The sequence below is a fragment of the Passer montanus genome, unplaced genomic scaffold, assembly GCF_014805655.1.
Source record: "Passer montanus isolate IOZ18808 unplaced genomic scaffold, ASM1480565v1 scaffold52, whole genome shotgun sequence".
In the NCBI taxonomy this organism is placed as follows: Eukaryota; Metazoa; Chordata; class Aves; order Passeriformes; family Passeridae; genus Passer; species Passer montanus.
Genome location: NW_024370152.1, coordinates 4,690,069 through 4,698,027, shown reverse-complemented (window position 1 = coordinate 4,698,027; position 7,959 = coordinate 4,690,069). Strand labels below are relative to the sequence as shown.

The 7,959-nt window shown below is 41.8% G+C and overlaps 1 long non-coding RNA gene across 1 annotated transcript; it reads right to left on the bottom strand.

The window, feature by feature from the left end:
• Positions 1 to 2,911: 2,911 nt before the first annotated feature.
• LOC120509446 lies at positions 2,912 to 7,477 on the bottom strand. The gene is made up of 2 exons (XR_005629272.1): positions 6,863 to 7,477; positions 2,912 to 5,118 (listed from the first exon to the last, which is right to left on the bottom strand). It is a non-coding gene; the product is annotated as an uncharacterized LOC120509446 (long non-coding RNA).
• Positions 7,478 to 7,959: the final 482 nt, after the last annotated feature.

The following is a 7,959-nucleotide window of genomic DNA, read 5'->3' as shown; positions in this document are numbered from 1 at the left end:
CACTTTCCCTGTTGACAGCAACCCATTGAGATGCAAAGGATTTAAGAAATTTTGGGGCTAACAGAGCTGGTGGCCTTGTAGAGGTCCGGGTGCCACCACCCAGCACAGCCAGTGTGATGGCAGGGCATGCAGGCATGCTCAGCCCTCACACAAACACAAGTGCTACCGGTGACCCTGTCTCATTCCCGTGCTGGCTAGCTGGGATGTCTGTCCCTCAGTGAGAGCTAGATCAGTGTACACACACCACATGGATCTCTCCAGAGGAGGCTCCTGGGGCAGCCATGGGGACATGGAGCAGGGTCTCTCACAGAGGTCTTGGGGCTCTCCACCGCTCCAGCAGCGCAATGGCCTGCCCAGTCAGGCTGAGGGGTCACACATAAACACATAATTAACCACATAACACATTGAATGTGCTCCTAACAAGGAGCACATCCAATTCGTACATGTTGGAGGACAAGAAGCATGTGCTAGGCCACCAACATTCATCAGCCAGAAGACAGATTCCAAAAAATGGCATTGAGATTCTGCCAGGGGTACCTTGGAAGCTGCCTCTTCTGAGGAACTGATCACAAGGTGTTGCTATAAGGCCACTACTCACTGGCAGCTTCCTGACAGTAACTTTGTAAAATGTTGTCATCCTTATTTCAAGTAATAGTCACATCAAAATCCAATTTTCTATTACAGATTAAAAAAAAAAAAAAAAGTTGTTCATTATTCATTGTTTACAGTATTGTTATGTTTAAGCACTTAGTCAAGATCATGCTGCCCAGCTTTTTGGGAAAGGAATTATCCCAAAAAATCTGTAGTCTAAAACTGCAAGAGCACACATGGACTGAAGGTAAATGCAAGTGTCACCTTGTGAAGCAGTATGAAATTACTAGCTGTAAAAAAAAAAAATCCAAAACTATCTAAAGGAAGAAGGATATTATGATATCTCCAGGTGCCATTTCTTAAAAAATTAAGAAAAAATTAATTAAACCAGAAGACTGAATATACAAGGAAATGACAGTAATCAAAAACCTACATTTAAGGAGGGAGAACTCCCATCTTCCTTCTTGACACTATCCACAGAGATCTGGACTAGAGGTACATGATAGGAAGAGAGACAGGAGACACTTTAGTCCAGGAATGTGGTCAAATACTGTCATTTTTCTTTTGACTTTTAAAGATGCTTGAGCAATGATGAGATCCAAAGGTAACATTGCTTAGTCAATGTTGATTTGTCTTGCTCTGTTTGATTTTTCTCTTCAATGTCTACATGGCAGAATACAATCTTAAATTAACTTTTTCATGTTTAACTTGGCAGTTTTATTTTGGATCTGAGGTGCTGGAGGAATATTTTCTTTCATTTTGATCGTAAAGAAGGAACTCTATTTTGAAACACATTTTAAATTCCATTCATCATGTTGCTTTTGTAGTTTACCATGTCCAGGCTTGACAAAGTGTTGATCAATCACCCATTGCGAACATGACTCAGATAGGAGAAAGCACAATGAAAGCTGTGTTTCTCTGACTGCAGATTTTAATAAAAGGAAACTGCTCTTTGAAGAACGCCGACTTTTTTCACCCTATAGCCAAAGGGAAGTCCAATAAACCTTAGGAAAAAGAGTCTAACTATCTTCTTCCATATGAACCAGTATTTCAGAGTCCATTCCAAATGCCTTTAGCAGAAATAATTCAAATGAAGTTGCATTAAGCATCAATTAGCATGGTGTTAGTAAAGCTGTCGTCAACAAAATAAACAGTGTTTTATTATTGCCGTTAGCTAGAGATGGAAGTTTTTTCTTTGTTAAAGGAGGGAAATCCTTTGTCATGGAATTATTCTAAATAATTTTTGCCTTTTAACATAATTCTGTGTAATAAAACATTTACATTATTTTTCTTGGGGGAAATAATATTCTAGAAAGACATACAAAGGTATAATTACATTAAGAGAAACTTGGGAGAATAGTCACAAAATCAATGTATTCCTATGTTGTTTAATCAAATAAAACCTAAGGTAACCATAGTTTTTTCCAGGACCAAAATCATACTGGCCATTTCATTTTGCGAGGCATTCCACAGCTTTCTGCTCTGCTAAATTGTACTCAGTGATCTGCACTTTGGCCATTTCCTTGTTCACAGCAAACGTTTCTTGTAGCAAGTTTTGATGAATAGAAGATTTCACATTTTAAAAATATAGGACTTATTTGGGCATCAGCTATTCATGAACTGTTTTGTATAACTTTTGACCTTTTGTAGCCGGATATTAACATAGTCCTTAATACATGCAATGAGAAAAGCCACACTGTTGGAAGACTAAGAATCAAAGGAAAATCGAGCCTCGTCAACCAGCTAAGGTCAGCAGAAACGCGAAGAAGTGCTGATAGGTAATACAGAAAACCAAACACCTGAAGCTGTGTGAATTAAAGAGGAAGTTATCTGGGAACAGCTACAGCTGTGAGGTCATTCTCTCACAACTATTGAATAGCTGAAAAGTGGGAGCTGAGAACATCTTTTGCTACGGGTAAGTGCTGGGAGTGTGGGACTGCCTTGCAGGGCATGTCTGCACATATCACACATTAGTCGTCATGACAACACGAACTTTCCTTGCGTCAAAGAACACCATTACTGTGGGTTTTCCACCTGATTCTCGCCAACTCAACATGTCCAATCAACTGTGCAACTTGTTTAAGTGATTTTCCATGGACGTTATTAAAATAGAATGTTTACTATAAATTCAGGTCCTGTGCAAATTTTTTCCTCTAGAGAGCCTCTTCATTCATGTTTATTAATTATACTGGTTCTCCAAGCTCTAATTTTCTTACTATTTCCTTATTTAGTAAACTAGCACTGGTAGATAATAGAATATCTCTCTGATAATTTCCTTTTGCAAATCATTACTCCAATTTAGTAGGTGTGTCCTTGTGCCTTTTTTTTTTTTTGGTAAGTTCTGGAAGCATCTGGATTTGTTCCTTAGCAACACATTTTAGTTTGCTTTTATTCAGCTCCCCAAAGAGTGCTTTTAAAGCTGTAGTAAGGTTGGCAATTTCAGAGAAGAAGCTTTTCTTTTTCCTCTTGAATGAATGGTGAGATCATGCCCAGATATCACAGCCTGACAGGAACATTCTCCAGTATATTAAAAACTGTCCATGAAACAATGAAATACTTTTAAACTGAGATAATAGGTGAATTACTGGCAAGAATACTGATAACTTTGTCTATTGTGCTTGGGAAGGGCACAAGAGGAAAAGGACAACTAATTACTTAACAATCTGTTATAGAAAGTTAATTTTGATGAAACAAAAGCTTAGAGATTTATCTGAGCCTCCAAAGGTACTCCTCACCTTGTTTGTATACATCTAGCACTTAGTTTTGCCTACCAACACACAGAGGGCAGTCTAGTTATCCAGCACACCACACAGTGGTGCCTAGATAACCTTGCATACTGGTGAGTACCAAATCAACAGCACGAATTTTACATGTAGTGAGAGCAAATCCCTTGAGAGTTGCCCCCTTTGGGCACAATAGGTACCACAAAATATACACCACCCATACAAATAGTGGAAGTCCTTCCAAATAATTCAAGGACAATATGTTGGTGCCTGTCACTGTACTTTGCAGTTCCATCCTTCATCACACAAAGAAGAGTAATATACAGTTTCAAAGGTGAGTTTTTTCACAGCATGCTCAGACAATGGTAAACCTGACTCTTCTAAGTTAATTTATAGTGAAATAATAAAACACAGCAGAACAAAGAGTGCTACATTGGAAAAATTGTGCCAGCAGAAGTCTGTTCACCCATTAACTTCTGTGGAAAGCCCTGAGACATACAATGGACTGCTGATTAAACAGGGACTCTGTGCCTGCTCACTGCCCAGAGTCCCCAAAATATATGGTGCTCACTTTGCTCCCTGGCACTCCTCCAAGTTTAATGGGTGCCATGTACTACAGACTGATCAGTTTATCTATAAATAAATATATTCCAGGAAAAAAAATTCAATTTCTGTATGCAGGCTTCAGCACATTTCACGACATAAACTATTTCTGTCCAAATAAGTACATTACCAAAACCCTGCAATAAACAGTCTCTTTGGCTAAACCCTTGTCCTAGTCTACTCCCCTTCTGCTGTTTAACAATAACAAAAGGCACTTCACATTTCTGAGGAGAGATACTAAGTTTGCCGCCCACCACAACTCTTTGTGTAGCTGCTTTGGACGTGCTTTCTGGCTGCAGCCTGGAATTTCAGGCAATGAACTCCAGCATGACAAGGAGCAGCTATTCTTGTGTGGAACGTGAAATGGCTTTTTGGCATCACTCTTTTGCCCCAACATACAGCATAGAGAAATGCAGCAGGAGCTTCAACACGCTTGGGTATCTATCTCTTGAATCAAAAAAGTTCAGAAAGTTGTAAGACTGATACAAATCTTCCTTCTTTAGAATCACTCTTGTGTATTAACAGCAAATCTAAAGATCCTTCAGGAACTTTTAATCTTCAGGAACAGGAATTCAGGATGAAACCGTCTTGGAGGATATTTGACAACACCTAGCTTTTTTCTTCTGTTGAATCTCTGACATTCATACACACAAGTCTCAGTCTTGCCGCCATGGCAGCTATTAATATGGTCAGCACTGGGATCAATAGTAGAAGAAGGGCCAAAACTGAGTTAACAGCCAGATCTGTAACATATGTTGCCTGTTAGGAAGTCCTGTGACACACACCAGCTAAAGATAAGGTGTATCATACCGTCATCTGACACAGCACAGCACAGACACAGTCAGTCCAGCGTCAACGCTGAGCACTCACTCAGAAGATAAGCAAAATGGAACAGAGAGACAGACAGGAAGGATACCCAGCATCATCTTTTTTTCTGCCTCTACTACATATATTCACGTTTATCCAGAGTCTGCTCTTGCACTTAAGTGGAATAATAATCGCAACTCCTCTCACTCTAACAGAATTCACTGTGATGATGATTCTCTGTGATGTCTCACTCAAAATTAAAGAACTTAATGGTAGTGCAGTCTGGTTTTTGCTCCCACTAAAGACTTGGACTTTCATATTCTTCAAGAAGACACTTGGTGGCACTCATTCAACATCGTTTTTACTCTCTACACCACAGATTCTCTGGGTTAACCTAAAAACATGGAAAAAATTTGCCTTAGTAAGTGTATCCTATGAACTCTGAAACTAAGACCAACTTTTGAAGTCATTACTTACTTTTCAACTTAATCATTAATGATGTAAAGAAATACTTCTTTTTGTTAAAAAAAAGCTAAAAATCACTCTGTGATAGTAACTGATCACTAAAGTTGAGCTTAGATGTTTTTGTCTACCAATAACTTTACAGAATTGTCATGTTTCTGCTTTCATGGGTACTTAAAATTGACTCCCGACTCCCTGTGTAAAGTGAAATTCTTTGTCCCTTAACAAAGAATTTGCTCACTGCAATTTGCATACAGCTCTTTGAAAACAAACAAGAGAAACAAACCCTGACTGAACCATCTGGTAACCAGGATAGTTACTCAAAGACAGCTGCAAAGGAGGTAGAGAGTTTCACTGGCAGTACTCTGTAGTCCTTCTAATTTATACTTCTACAGCCATTTGCAACCTAATATTCATACTGTTTTGAGAAAGACATGGGAGAACCAGCAGCATTCTTCATTTAGATGAACAAATACCTGTAATCCCTCTATAAAATCCAGCTTTTCCAGGAACTACCCCAGTAGTTCCTCATGAACAGTACCCTAAAGTGCTGCCAAGGACCACAGCCTTATCGCAGACACATGGCAGTTATTCTTATCAAGGCTGCTGAAAGATCTGCCAGTCAGGAGGGGATTTATTTATTTATTTATTACCCTTAAGAGCAGGACAATATGACATTAGTTAAGGATAACCCAACACTGTTAGGTAGCCCAAAGCTTGACTGAAGGTGCCTCCTTTGTGGGAGGGAGAAGCTCATGTCCCTGCAACTCTCCACTTACCACACTCAAAATGGTAAAACTTTTGCAAAACAGACTACAAATAGGTCAGTGGCCACTCAGTGGAAATGTGTTAAAGCAACGGAGCACAGCTAAACACATTCTCAAAACACAGATAATGCTCTCACCAACAGTGTAAGTGGCCTTCCTCTAGAACAGAAACAAGGTTCATTGCCCATCCCCACTATCCTTCAACAACAGCCAAAAGAGTGACCCACAGCTGTTACTCCACGGTCACAGTGACCACAGAGCTTGATTACTCCATGGACACCCATTGGTCCTGAACCTATGAAATACATGCTGCTAGGAAACTCCTTTCCCAGCAGTTTTACTTTTGTTCCAAGTTTCACCAGCTGCACCAGGGGAACTTCAACTTTTTCAGTCAAAGTGACCATGCCATTATCTTCATGTACTTGAATGCAATTTGTTTGTATACTCAGTGGAGTTTACATACTTGAGGAAACACTTTGCTGACAAGTTCCATAGTTGTCTAATAATCTTTACTAAAATCCAGGAGACAGTTTTTAACGGACACAAACATTTTTGCATGTTAAAAAATGCGCACCCAATGCAATTTTTTTTTTTTATTCCAGCACATTTTACTTCTGGCCTTTATGCAACTTTTTTTTTTTTTATTCCAGAACATTTTACTTCTGGCCTTTCTAGAAAGAGTATTATATTTAAAAATGTGAAAGTATTATCTGCCCCCTTTCCAGACTTTTGTGCAGCTAAAGGGCTTTTGCTCTAATATTCTTCTAAAAAGAGCAGAAGACAACCCATTGTTTTACTAAAAACACAGGGAGGCAAAGCGCAATCCAAAAGCGAGTTACAATTAATCAGCCGAATATCATACTGAGCACTATTTGACCACATTAAGCACATCAAATACAAAGCACTTACAATGTGCTCTTCACACCAAGCCAGTGCTCAGCGTATGCTGTGTCAGACGTGTTTTGTCACCATAATCATACAGCCTTTCCCACACCAGGTGCCAGAGCATGAGCCGCAAAGGGCAGAGCCTCTCCAAAACGCTTTGATGTCCTGTCCCTTGCAGGGAGGTGGGGCTGCATGGTGCAGAACTGTAAACAGCGCCATTTCTGTGAATTCTAGGTGCTTCATATTTCATTACGGTTATTATTTGTTTTGTTAAAGGTTCGTAGGTGGGAGAAATAGTGGAGAATCAGGGGGAGCCGAGTCGCAGCAGTCCCGGGGAAGCGTAGGGCAATAGGCGAGCTGACAGAAGCGGCGGTCCAGCGCGGCTGGTGCGTGTCCGCACGCCGCCCGGCGGGGGGTGCTGCGGGCACAGGCAGCCGGGCAGCCCATCCCGAGCATCCCCGCGCTCCGCGCCCGGCGCATCCCCGCGGCTCCCGGCCGGCACCGCGGAGCCGCGCTGCGCTCCCAAGGGTTAAAAACCCTCGAGTCCCACGCGTGGGAGGCGTCGGGGCAGTGTGGGGAGAAATGCAGAAAAAGTAGGTCAGCTGCGCCCAGCGGCGGAGCGGGACAGGAGAGGGGGGCAGGGGGGCAGGGGGCAGGGGGCTCTCCCTTGCCGGGGTCTGCCGGCGCTCCCGCCCCGACTCCAGGCGCCTGCAGAGAATTTGCTGCCGGCCATTGGCAGGTACCCATAGTATTTACAACACGACTGCTCTACCGCTCGGTACACATTTGTATTTTGGTAAATACAGAGACACATTCAAGGAATTTCGGAGGGGGAGGGGAAAAAGAGGGGGAGGGGGGAATAGGAGGGGAGGGGAAGGGCGCTAGAAATTAAAAGTGAAGCACAATTTGAAACTCTGCCTACACCACAGCTTTTATAATCAGCTTGTGACATGCTTGGCACTAAACACTGTTTATGTCCACAATTAATGCAGTTAATACTAGGTTAGTAACTGTGGCAGCCAGCCACGTGCACCGCCTGGCACATGGGTGCCTGCTCCCAGCCGAGGAGGCAGGCTTTGCTCTTCAGAGCACACAGCCAGGCCAGTTCAAGCACATCTGGA